The sequence below is a fragment of the Panulirus ornatus genome, chromosome 41, assembly GCF_036320965.1.
Source record: "Panulirus ornatus isolate Po-2019 chromosome 41, ASM3632096v1, whole genome shotgun sequence".
Classification (NCBI taxonomy): Eukaryota; Metazoa; Arthropoda; class Malacostraca; order Decapoda; family Palinuridae; genus Panulirus; species Panulirus ornatus.
In genome coordinates, this window is record NC_092264.1 from 9,713,033 (window position 1) to 9,727,446 (window position 14,414).

The window sequence follows — 14,414 nt, forward strand, 5'->3', positions numbered from 1 at the left end:
AAAACTTAGCTTGAAGTTCAACTGAAAATAACCACAAAACTTAGCTTGAAGTTCAACTGAAAATAACCACAAAACTTAGCTTGAAGTTCAACTGAAAATAACCACAAAACTTAGCTTGAAGTTCAACTGAAAATAACCACAAAACTTAGCTTGAAGTTCAACTGAAAATAACCACAAAACTTAGCTTGAAGTTCAACTGAAAATAACCACAAAACTTAGCTTGAAGTTCAACTGAAAATAACCACAAAACTTAGCTTGAAGTTCAACTGAAAATAACCACAAAACTTAGCTTGAAGTTCAACTGAAAATAACCACAAAACTTAGCTTGAAGTTCAACTGAAAATAACCACAAAACTTAGCTTGAAGTTCAACTGAAAATAACCACAAAACTTAGCTTGAAGTTCAACTGAAAATAACCACAAAACTTAGCTTGAAGTTCAACTGAAAATAACCACAAAACTTAGCTTGAAGTTCAACTGAAAATAACCACAAAACTTAGCTTGAAGTTCAACTGAAAATAACCACAAAACTTAGCTTGAAGTTCAACTGAAAATAACCACAAAACTTAGCTTGAAGTTCAACTGAAAATAACCACAAAACTTAGCTTGAAGTTCAACTGAAAATAACCACAAAACTTAGCTTGAAGTTCAACTGAAAATAACCACAAAACTTAGCTTGAAGTTCAACTGAAAATAACCACAAAACTTAGCTTGAAGTTCAACTGAAAATAACCACAAAACTTAGCTTGAAGTTCAACTGAAAATAACCACAAAACTTAGCTTGAAGTTCAACTGAAAATAACCACAAAACTTAGCTTGAAGTTCAACTGAAAATAACCACAAAACTTAGCTTGAAGTTCAACTGAAAATAACCACAAAACTTAGCTTGAAGTTCAACTGAAAATAACCACAAAACTTAGCTTGAAGTTCAACTGAAAATAACCACAAAACTTAGCTTGAAGTTCAACTGAAAATAACCACAAAACTTAGCTTGAAGTTCAACTGAAAATAACCACAAAACTTAGCTTGAAGTTCAACTGAAAATAACCACAAAACTTAGCTTGAAGTTCAACTGAAAATAACCACAAAACTTAGCTTGAAGTTCAACTGAAAATAACCACAAAACTTAGCTTGAAGTTCAACTGAAAATAACCACAAAACTTAGCTTGAAGTTCAACTGAAAATAACCACAAAACTTAGCTTGAAGTTCAACTGAAAATAACCACAAAACTTAGCTTGAAGTTCAACTGAAAATAACCACAAAACTTAGCTTGAAGTTCAACTGAAAATAACCACAAAACTTAGCTTGAAGTTCAACTGAAAATAACCACAAAACTTAGCTTGAAGTTCAACTGAAAATAACCACAAAACTTAGCTTGAAGTTCAACTGAAAATAACCACAAAACTTAGCTTGAAGTTCAACTGAAAATAACCACAAAACTTAGCTTGAAGTTCAACTGAAAATAACCACAAAACTTAGCTTGAAGTTCAACTGAAAATAACCACAAAACTTAGCTTGAAGTTCAACTGAAAATAACCACAAAACTTAGCTTGAAGTTCAACTGAAAATAACCACAAAACTTAGCTTGAAGTTCAACTGAAAATAACCACAAAACTTAGCTTGAAGTTCAACTGAAAATAACCACAAAACTTAGCTTGAAGTTCAACTGAAAATAACACAAAACTTAGCTTGAAGTTCAACTGAAAATAACCACAAAACTTAGCTTGAAGTTCAACTGAAAATAACCACAAAACTTAGCTTGAAGTTCAACTGAAAATAACCACAAAACTTAGCTTGAAGTTCAACTGAAAATAACCACAAAACTTAGCTTGAAGTTCAACTGAAAATAACCACAAAACTTAGCTTGAAGTTCAACTGAAAATAACCACAAAACTTAGCTTGAAGTTCAACTGAAAATAACCACAAAACTTAGCTTGAAGTTCAACTGAAAATAACCACAAAACTTAGCTTGAAGTTCAACTGAAAATAACCACAAAACTTAGCTTGAAGTTCAACTGAAAATAACCACAAAACTTAGCTTGAAGTTCAACTGAAAATAACCACAAAACTTAGCTTGAAGTTCAACTGAAAATAACCACAAAACTTAGCTTGAAGTTCAACTGAAAATAACCACAAAACTTAGCTTGAAGTTCAACTGAAAATAACCACAAAACTTAGCTTGAAGTTCAACTGAAAATAACCACAAAACTTAGCTTGAAGTTCAACTGAAAATAACCACAAAACTTAGCTTGAAGTTCAACTGAAAATAACCACAAAACTTAGCTTGAAGTTCAACTGAAAATAACACAAAACTTAGCTTGAAGTTCAACTGAAAATAACCACAAAACTTAGCTTGAAGTTCAACTGAAAATAACAACAAAACTTAGCTTGAAGTTCAACTGAAAATAACCACAAAACTTAGCTTGAAGTTCAACTGAAAATAACCACAAAACTTAGCTTGAAGTTCAACTGAAAATAACGACAAAACGTAGCTTGAAGTTCAACTGAAAATAACCACAAAACTTAGCTTGAAGTTCAACGGAAAATAACCACAAAACTTAGCTTGAAGTTCAACTGAAAATAACCACAAAACTTAGCTTGAAGTTCAACTGAAAATAACCACAAAACTTAGCTTGAAGTTCAACTGAAAATAACCACAAAACTTAGCTTGAAGTTCAACTGAAAATAACCACAAAACTTAGCTTGAAGTTCAACTGAAAATAACACAAAACTTAGCTTGAAGTTCAACTGAAAATAACCACAAAACTTAGCTTGAAGTTCAACTGAAAATAACACAAAACTTAGCTTGAAGTTCAACTGAAAATAACCACAAAACTTAGCTTGAAGTTCAACTGAAAATAACCACAAAACTTAGCTTGAAGTTCAACTGAAAATAACCACAAAACTTAGCTTGAAGTTCAACTGAAAATAACCACAAAACTTAGCTTGAAGTTCAACTGAAAATAACCACAAAACTTAGCTTGAAGTTCAACTGAAAATAACCACAAAACTTAGCTTGAAGTTCAACTGAAAATAACCACAAAACTTAGCTTGAAGTTCAACTGAAAATAAAAAACTTAGCTTGAAGTTCAACTGAAAATAACCACAAAACTTAGCTTGAAGTTCAACTGAAAATAACCACAAAACTTAGCTTGAAGTTCAACTGAAAATAACCACAAAACTCAGCTTGAAGTTCAACTGAAAATAACCACAAAATTTAGTTTGAAGTTCACCTGAAAACAACCACAAAACTTAGCTTGAAGTTCAACTGAAAATAACTAAAAAACTTAGCTTAAAGTTCAACTGAAAATAACCAGAAAACTTAGGTTGAAGTTCAAATGAAAATAACCACAAAACTTAGCTTGAAGTTCATCTGAAAATAACCAAAAAACCTAGATTGAAGGTCAACTGAAAATGACAAAACTTAGCTTGAAGTTCAACTGAAAATAACCACAGAACTTAGCTTGAAGTTCAACTGAAAATAACCACAAAAATTAGCTTGAAGTTCAACTGAAAATAAACACAAAACCTAGCTTGAAGTGCAACTGAAAATAACGACAAGACTTAGCTTGAAGATCAACTAAAAATAACCACAAAACTTAGCTTGAAGTTCAACTGAAAACAACCACAAAACTTAGCATGACGTTCAACAGAAAATAACCACAAAACTTAGCTTGAAGTTCAACTGAAAATAATAACAAAACTTCGCATGAAGGTCAACTGAAAATAACCACAAAACTTAGCTTGAAGTTCAACTGAAAATAACCACAAAACTTAGCTTGAAGTTCAACTGAAAATAACCACAAAACTTAGCTTGAAGTTCAACTGAAAATAACCAAAAACTTAGCTTGAAGTTCAACTGAAAATAACCACAAAACTTAGCTTGAAGTTCAACTGAAAATAACCACAAAACTTAGCTTGAAGTTCAACTGAAAATAACCACAAAACTTAGCTTGAAGTTCAACTGAAAATAACCACAAAACTTAGCTTGAAGTTCAACTGAAAATAACCACAAAACTTAGCTTGAAGTTCAACTGAAAATAACCACAAAACTTAGCTTGAAGTTCAACTGAAAATAACCACAAAACTTAGCTTGAAGTTCAACTGAAAATAACCACAAAACTTAGCTTGAAGTTCAACGGAAAATAACAACAAAACTTAGCTTGAAGTTCAACTGAAAATAATCACAAAAGTTAGCATTGAAGTTCAACTGAAAATAACCACAAAACTTAGCTTGAAGTTGAACTGAAAATATCAGCAAAACATATCTTGAAGTTCAACTGAAAATATCCACTAAAAATAGCTTCAAGTTCAACTGAAAATAACAACAAAACTTAGCTTGAAGTTCAACTGAGAATAACCACAAAACTTAGATTGAGGTTCAAATGAAAATAACAACAAAACTTAGCTTGAAGTTCAACTGAAAATAACCACAAACTTTACCTTGACGTTCAACTGAAAATAACCACAAAACGTAGCCTAAAGTTCAACAGAAAATATCCAAAAACCTTACCTTGAAGTTCAACTGAAAATAACCACAAAACTGAGCTTGAAGTTCAACTGAAAATAACCACAAAACTTAGCTTGAAGTTCAACTATAAATAACCACAAACCCTACCTTGAAGTTCAACTGAAAATAACCACAAAACTTAGATTGATGTTCAAATGAAAATAACAACAAAACTTAGCTTGAAGTTCAACTGAAAATAACCACAAACCTTACCTTGAAGTTCAACTGAAAATAACCACAAAACGTAGCCTAATGTTCAAGAGAAAATATCCAAAAATTTTAGCTTGAAGTGCAAATGAAAATAACCAAAATCTTAGCTTGAAGTTCAACTGAAAATAACCACAAAACATAGCTTGAAGTTCAACTGAAAACAATCACAAAACTTGGCTTGAAGTTCAACTGAAAATAACCACAAAACTCAGCTAGAAGTTCAACTGAAAATAACGACAAAATTTACTTTGAAGTTCACCTGAAAACAACCACAAAACTTAGCTTGAAGTTCAACTGAAAATAACTACAAAACTTAGCTTAAAGTTCAACTGAAAATAACCAGAAAACTTAGGTTGAAGTTCAAATGAAAATAACCACAAAACTTAGCTTGAAGTTCAACTGAAAATAACCAAAAAACCTAGATTGAAGGTCAACTGAAAATGACCACAAAACTTAGCTTGAAGTTCAACTGAAAATAACCACAGAACTTAGCTTGAAGTTCAACTGAAAATAACCACAAAACTTAGCTTGAAGTTCAACTGAAAATAAACACAAAACTTAGCTTGAAGTTCAACTGAAAATAACCACAAAACTTAGCTTGAAGTTCAACTGAAAATAACCACAAAACTTAGCTTGAAGTTCAACTGAAAATAACCACAAAACTTAGCTTGAAGTTCAACTGAAAATAACCACAAAACTTAGCTTGAAGTTCAACTGAAAATAACCACAAAACTTAGCTTGAAGTTCAACTGAAAATAACCACAAAACTTAGCTTGAAGTTCAACTGAAAATAACCACAAAACTTAGCTTGAAGTTCAACTGAAAATAACCACAAAACTTAGCTTGAAGTTCAACTGAAAATAACCACAAAACTTAGCTTGAAGTTCAACTGAAAATAACCACAAAACTTAGCTTGAAGTTCAACTGAAAATAACCACAAAACTTAGCTTGAAGTTCAACTGAAAATAACCACAAAACTTAGCTTGAAGTTCAACTGAAAATAACCACAAAACTTAGCTTGAAGTTCAACTGAAAATAACCACAAAACTTAGCTTGAAGTTCAACTGAAAATAACCACAAAACTTAGCTTGAAGTTCAACTGAAAATAACCACAAAACTTAGCTTGAAGTTCAACTGAAAATAACCACAAAACTTAGCTTGAAGTTCAACTGAAAATAACCACAAAACTTAGCTTGAAGTTCAACTGAAAATAACCACAAAACTTAGCTTGAAGTTCAACTGAAAATAACCACAAAACTTAGCTTGAAGTTCAACTGAAAATAACCACAAAACTTAGCTTGAAGTTCAACTGAAAATAACCACAAAACTTAGCTTGAAGTTCAACTGAAAATAACCACAAAACTTAGCTTGAAGTTCAACTGAAAATAACCACAAAACTTAGCTTGAAGTTCAACTGAAAATAACCACAAAACTTAGCTTGAAGTTCAACTGAAAATAACCACAAAACTTAGCTTGAAGTTCAACTGAAAATAACCACAAAACTTAGCTTGAAGTTCAACTGAAAATAACCACAAAACTTAGCTTGAAGTTCAACTGAAAATAACCACAAAACTTAGCTTGAAGTTCAACTGAAAATAACCACAAAACTTAGCTTGAAGTTCAACTGAAAATAACCACAAAACTTAGCTTGAAGTTCAACTGAAAATAACCACAAAACTTAGCTTGAAGTTCAACTGAAAATAACCACAAAACTTAGCTTGAAGTTCAACTGAAAATAACCACAAAACTTAGCTTGAAGTTCAACTGAAAATAACCACAAAACTTAGCTTGAAGTTCAACTGAAAATAACCACAAAACTTAGCTTGAAGTTCAACTGAAAATAACCACAAAACTTAGCTTGAAGTTCAACTGAAAATAACCACAAACTTAGCTTGAAGTTCAACTGAAAATAACCACAAAACTTAGCTTGAAGTTCAACTGAAAATAACCACAAAACTTAGCTTGAAGTTCAACTGAAAATAACCACAAAACTTAGCTTGAAGTTCAACTGAAAATAACCACAAAACTTAGCTTGAAGTTCAACTGAAAATAACCACAAAACTTAGCTTGAAGTTCAACTGAAAATATCAACAAAACATATCTTGAAGTTCAACTGAAAATATCCACAAAAAATAGCTTCAAGTTCAACTGAAAATAACAACAAAACTTAGCTTGAAGTTCAACTGAGAATAACCACAAAACTTAGATTGAGGTTCAAATGAAAATAACAACAAAACTTAGCTTGAAGTTCAACTGAAAATAACCACAAACCTTACCTTGAAGTTCAACTGAAAATAACCACAAAACGTAGCCTAATGTTCAACAGAAAATATCCAAAAATCTTAGGTTAAATTGCAAATGAAAATAATCAAAAAACTTAGCTTGAAATTCAACTGAAAATGACCACAAAACATAGCTTGAAGTTCAACTGAAAATAATCACAAAACTTAGCTTGAAGTTCAACTGAAAATAACCACAAAACTCAGCGTGAAGTTCAAATGAAAATAACCACAGAATTTAAATTGAAGTTCACCTGAAAACAACCACAAAACTTAGCTTGAAGTTCAACTGAAAATAACTAAAAAACTTAGCTTAAAGTTCAACTGAAAATAACCAGAAAACTTAGGTTGAAGTTCAAATGAAAATAACCACAAAACTTAGCTTGAAGTTCATCTGAAAATAACCAAAAAACCTAGATTGAAGGTCAACTGAAAATGACAAAACTTAGCTTGAAGTTCAACTGAAAATAACCACAGAACTTAGCTTGAAGTTCAACTGAAAATAACCACAAAACTTAGCTTGAAGTTCAACTGAAAATAACCACAAAACCTAGCTTGAAGTTCAACTGAAAATAACGACAAAACTTAGCTTGAAGTTCAACTGAAAATAACCACAAAACTTAGCTTGAAGTTCAACTGAAAATAACCACAAAACTTAGCTTGAAGTTCAACAGAAAATAACCACAAAACTTAGCTTGAAGTTCAACTGAAAATAACAACAAAACTTAGCTTGAAGTTCAACTGAAAATAACCACAAAACTTAGCTTGAAGTTCAACTGAAAATAACCACAAAACTTAGCTTGAAGTTCAACTGAAAATAACCACAAAACTTAGCTTGAAGTTCAACTGAAAATAACCACAAAACTTAGCTTGAAGTTCAACTGAAAATAACCACAAAACTTAGCTTGAAGTTCAACTGAAAATAACCACAAAACTTAGCTTGAAGTTCAACTGAAAATAACCACAAAACTTAGCTTGAAGTTCAACTGAAAATAACCACAAAACTTAGCTTGAAGTTCAATGAAAATAACCACAAAACTTAGCTTGAAGTTCAAATGATAATAACCACAAAACTTAGCTTGATGTTCAACTGAAAATAACCACAAAACTTAGCTTGAAGTTCAACTGAAAATAACCACAAAACTTAGCTTGAAGTTCAACTGAAAATAACCACAAAACTTAGCTTGAAGTTCAACTGAAAATAACCACAAAACTAGCTTGAAGTTCAACTGAAAATAACCACAAAACTTAGCTTGAAGTTCAACTGAAAATAACCACAAAACATAGCTTGAAGTTCAACTGAAAATAACACAAAACTTAGCTTGAAGTTCAACTGAAAATAACCACAAAACTTAGCTTGAAGTTCAACTGAAAATAACCACAAAACTTAGCTTGAAGTTCAACTGAAAATAACCACAAAACTTAGCTTGAAGTTCAACTGAAAATAACCACAAAACTTAGCTTGAAGTTCAACTGAAAATAACCACAAAACTTAGCTTGAAGTTCAACTGAAAATAACAACAAAACTTAGCTTGAAGTTCAACTGAAAATAACCACAAAACTTAGCTTGAAGTTCAACTGAAAATAACCACAAAACTTAGCTTGAAGTTCAACTGAAAATAACCACAAAACTTATCTTGAAGTTCAACTGAAAATAACCACAAAACTTAGCTTGAAGTTCAACTGAAAATAACCACAAAACTTAGCTTGAAGTTCAACTGAAAATAACCACAAAACTTAGCTTGAAGTTCAACTGAAAATAACCACAAAACTTAGCTTGAAGTTCAACTGAAAATAACCACAAAACTTAGCTTGAAGTTCAACTGAAAATAACCACAAAACTTAGCTTGAAGTTCAACTGAAAATAACCACAAAACTTAGCTTGAAGTTCAACTGAAAATAACCACAAAACTTAGCTTGAAGTTCAACTGAAAATAACCACAAAACTTAGCTTGAAGTTCAACTGAAAATAACCACAAAACTTAGCTTGAAGTTCAACTGAAAATAACCACAAAACTTAGCTTGAAGTTCAACTGAAAATAACCACAAAACTTAGCTTGAAGTTCAACTGAAAATAACCACAAAACTTAGCTTGAAGTTCAACTGAAAATAACCACAAAACTTAGCTTGAAGTTCAACTGAAAATAACCACAAAACTTAGCTTGAAGTTCAACTGAAAATAACCACAAAACTTAGCTTGAAGTTCAACTGAAAATAACCACAAAACTTAGCTTGAAGTTCAACTGAAAATAACCACAAAACTTAGCTTGAAGTTCAACTGAAAATAACCACAAAACTTAGCTTGAAGTTCAACTGAAAATAACCACAAAACTTAGCTTGAAGTTCAACTGAAAATAACCACAAAACTTAGCTTGAAGTTCAACTGAAAATAACCACAAAACTTAGCTTGAAGTTCAACTGAAAATAACCACAAAACTTAGCTTGAAGTTCAACTGAAAATAACCACAAAACTTAGCTTGAAGTTCAACTGAAAATAACCACAAAACTTAGCTTGAAGTTCAACTGAAAATAACCACAAAACTTAGCTTGAAGTTCAACTGAAAATAACCACAAAACTTAGCTTGAAGTTCAACTGAAAATAACCACAAAACTTAGCTTGAAGTTCAACTGAAAATAACCACAAAACTTAGCTTGAAGTTCAACTGAAAATAACCACAAAACTTAGCTTGAAGTTCAACTGAAAATAACCACAAAACTTAGCTTGAAGTTCAACTGAAAATAACCACAAAACTTAGCTTGAAGTTCAACTGAAAATAACCACAAAACTTAGCTTGAAGTTCAACTGAAAATAACCACAAAACTTAGCTTGAAGTTCAACTGAAAATAACCACAAAACTTAGCTTGAAGTTCAACTGAAAATAACCACAAAACTTAGCTTGAAGTTCAACTGAAAATAACCACAAAACTTAGCTTGAAGTTCAACTGAAAATAACCACAAAACTTAGCTTGAAGTTCAACTGAAAATAACCACAAAACTTAGCTTGAAGTTCAACTGAAAATAACCACAAAACTTAGCTTGAAGTTCAACTGAAAATAACCACAAAACTTAGCTTGAAGTTCAACTGAAAATAACCACAAAACTTAGCTTGAAGTTCAACTGAAAATAACCACAAAACTTAGCTTGAAGTTCAACTGAAAATAACCACAAAACTTAGCTTGAAGTTCAACTGAAAATAACCACAAAACTTAGCTTGAAGTTCAACTGAAAATAACCACAAAACTTAGCTTGAAGTTCAACTGAAAATAACCACAAAACTTAGCTTGAAGTTCAACTGAAAATAACCACAAAACTTAGCTTGAAGTTCAACTGAAAATAACCACAAAACTTAGCTTGAAGTTCAACTGAAAATAACCACAAAACTTAGCTTGAAGTTCAACTGAAAATAACCACAAAACTTAGCTTGAAGTTCAACTGAAAATAACCACAAAACTTAGCTTGAAGTTCAACTGAAAATAACCACAAAACTTAGCTTGAAGTTCAACTGAAAATAACCACAAAACTTAGCTTGAAGTTCAACTGAAAATAACCACAAAACTTAGCTTGAAGTTCAACTGAAAATAACCACAAAACTTAGCTTGAAGTTCAACTGAAAATAACCACAAAACTTAGCTTGAAGTTCAACTGAAAATAACCACAAAACTTAGCTTGAAGTTCAACTGAAAATAACCACAAAACTTAGCTTGAAGTTCAACTGAAAATAACCACAAAACTTAGCTTGAAGTTCAACTGAAAATAACCACAAAACTTAGCTTGAAGTTCAACTGAAAATAACCACAAAACTTAGCTTGAAGTTCAACTGAAAATAACCACAAAACTTAGCTTGAAGTTCAACTGAAAATAACCACAAAACTTAGCTTGAAGTTCAACTGAAAATAACCACAAAACTTAGCTTGAAGTTCAACTGAAAATAACCACAAAACTTAGCTTGAAGTTCAACTGAAAATAACCACAAAACTTAGCTTGAAGTTCAACTGAAAATAACCACAAAACTTAGCTTGAAGTTCAACTGAAAATAACCACAAAACTTAGCTTGAAGTTCAACTGAAAATAACCACAAAACTTAGCTTGAAGTTCAACTGAAAATAACCACAAAACTTAGATGGAAGTTCAACTGAAAATAACCACAAAACTTAGCTTGAAGTTCAACTGAAAATAACCAGAAACCTTACATTGAAGTTCAACTGAAAATAACCACAAAACTTAGATTGATGTTCAACTGAAAATAACAACAAAACTTAGCTTGAAGTTCAACAGAAAATAACCACAAAACTTAGATGGAAGTTCAACTGAAAATAACCACAAAACGTAGCCTAAAGTTCAACTGAAAATATCCAAAAAACTTAGCTTGAAGTTCAACTGAAAATAACCACAAAACGTAGATTGAAGTTCAACTGAAAATAACCACAAAATTTAGCTTGAAGTTCAACTGAAAATAACCACAAAACTTAGCTTGAAGTTCAACTGAAAATATCCACAAAAATTAGCTTGAAGTTCACATGAAAATAACCACAAAACTTAGCTTGAAGTTCAACTGAAAATAATCACAAAACTTAGCTTGAAGTTCAACTGAAAATAACCACAAAACTTAGCTTGAAGTTCAACTAAAATAACCACAAAACTTAGCTTGAAGTTCAAATGAAAATAACTACAAAACTTAGCTTGAAGTTCAACTGAAAATAACCACAAAACCTAGCTTGAAGTTCAACTGAAAATAACCACAAAACGTTGCTTGAAGTTCAACTGAAAATAACCACAAAACTTAGCTTGAAGTTCAACTGAAAATAACCAAAAAACTTAGCTTGAAGTTCAACTGAAAATAACAAAAAACTTAGCTTGAAGTTCAACTGAAAATAACCACAAAACGTAGCTTGAAGTTCAACTGAAAATAACCACAAAACTTAGCTTGAAGTTCAACTGAAAATAACCACAAAACTTAGCTTGAAGTTCAACTGAAAATATCAACAAAACATAGCTTGAAGTTCAACTGAAAATAACCACAAAACTTAGCTTGAAGTTCAACTGAAAATAACAACAAAACTTAGCTTGAAGTTCAACTGAGAATAACCACAAAACTTAGATTGAGGTTCAAATGAAAATTACAACAAAAATTAGCTTGAAGTTCAACTGAAAATAACCACACACCTTACCTTGACGTCCAACTGAAAATAACCACAAAACGTAGCCTAATGTTCAACAGAAAATATCCAAAAATCTTAGCTTGAAGTGCAAATGAAAAAAACGACAAAACTTAGCTTGAAGTTGAACTGAAAATAACTACAAAACTCAGCTTGAAGTTCAACTGAAAATAATCACAAAATTTAGATTGAAGTTCACCTGAAAGTAACCACAAAACTCAGCTTGAATTTCAACTGAAAATAACTACAAAACTTAGCTTGAAGTTCAACTGAAAATAACCACAAAACTTAGCTTGAAGTTCAAATGAAAATAACCTTAAACCTTAGCTTGAAGTTCAACTGAAAATAACCAAAAAACCTAGATTGAAGTTCAACTGAAAATGACCAGAAAACTTAGCTTGAAGTTCAACTGAAATAACCACAGAACTTAGCTTGAAGTTCAACTGAAAATAATAAAAAAAACTTAGCTTGAAGTTCAACTGAAAATAACCACAAAATCTAGCTTGAAGTTCAACTGAAAATAACCACAAACCTTACCTTGAAGTTCAACTAAAAATAACCGCAAAACCTAGCTTGAAATCCAACTGAAAACAACCACAAAACTTAGCATGACGTTCAAGAGAAAATAGCCACAAAACTTAGCTTAAAGTTCAACCAAAAATAACCAAAAAACCTAGCTTGAAGTTCAACTGAAAATAACCACAAACCTTAGCTTGATGTTCAACTGAAAATAACCACAAAACTTAGCTTGAAGTTCAACTGAAAATAACCACAAAACCTAGCTTGAAGTTCAACTGAAAATAGATACAAAACGTAGCTTGACGGTCAACTGAAAATAACCACAAAACTTAGCTTGAAGTTCAACTGAAAATAGCCACAAAACTTAGATTGAAGTTCAACTGAAAATAACCAAAAAACATAGCTTGAAGTTCAACAGAAAATAACCAAAAAACCTATCTTGAAGTTCAACTGAAAATAACCACAAAACTTAACTTGAAGTTCAATTGAAAATAACCACAAAAATTATCTTGAAGTTCAACTGAAAATAACCACTAAACTTACATTGAAGTTCTACTGAAAATAACCACAAAACTTAGCTTGAAGTTCAACTGAAAATAACCACAAAACTTAGCTTGAAGTTCAACTGAAAATGACCAGAAAACTTAGCTTGAAGTTCAACTGAAAATAACCACAAAACTTAGCTTGAAGTTCAACTGATAATAACCACAAAACTTAGCTTGATGTTCAACTGAAAATAACCACAAAACTTAGCTTGAAGTTCAACAAAAATAACCACAAAACTTAGCTTGAAGTTCAACTGAAAATAACCACAAAACTTAGCTGGAAGTTCAACTGAAAATAACCACGAAACCTAGCTTGAAGTTAAACTGAGAATAAGCACAAAACTTTCCTTGAAGTTCAACTAAAAATAACCACAAAACACAGCTTGAATTTCAACTGAAAATAACCACAAAACTTTCCTTAAAGTTCAACTGAAAATAACAACAAAACTTAGATTGAAGTTCAACTGAAAATAACCACAAAACTTAGCTTGAAGTTCAACTGAAAATAACCACAAAACTTAGCTTGAGGTTCAACTGAAAATAACCACAAAACTTACATTGAAGTTCAACTGAAAATAAAAAAAAATTAGCTTGAAGTTCAACAGAAAATAACCACAAAACTTAGATGGAAGTTCAACTGAAAATAACCACAAAACGTAGCCTAAAGTTCAACTGAAAATATCCAAAAAACTTAGGTTGGAGTTCAACTGAAAATAACCACAAAACGTAGATTGAAGTTCAACTGAAAATAACCACAAAACTTACCTTGAACTTCAACAGAAAATAACCACAAAACTTAGCTTGAAGTTTTACTGAAAATAACCACAAAACTTAGCTTGAATTTCAACTGAAAAAAACCCACAAAACTTACCTTGAAGTTCAACTGAAAATAACCACAAAACTTAGCTTGATGTTCAACTGAAAATAACCACAAAACTAGCTTGAAGTTCAACTAAAATAACCACAAAACTTATCTGAAGTTCAACTGAAAATAACCACAAAACTTAGCTTGAAGTTCAACTAAAAATATCCACAAAACATAGCTTGAAGTTCAACTGAAAATATCCACAAAACTTTCCTTGAAGTTCAACTGAAAATAACCACAAAACTTAGCTTGAAGTTCAACTGAAAATAACAACAAAACTTAGCTTGAAGTTCAACTGAAAATAACCACAAACCTTACCTTGAAGTCCA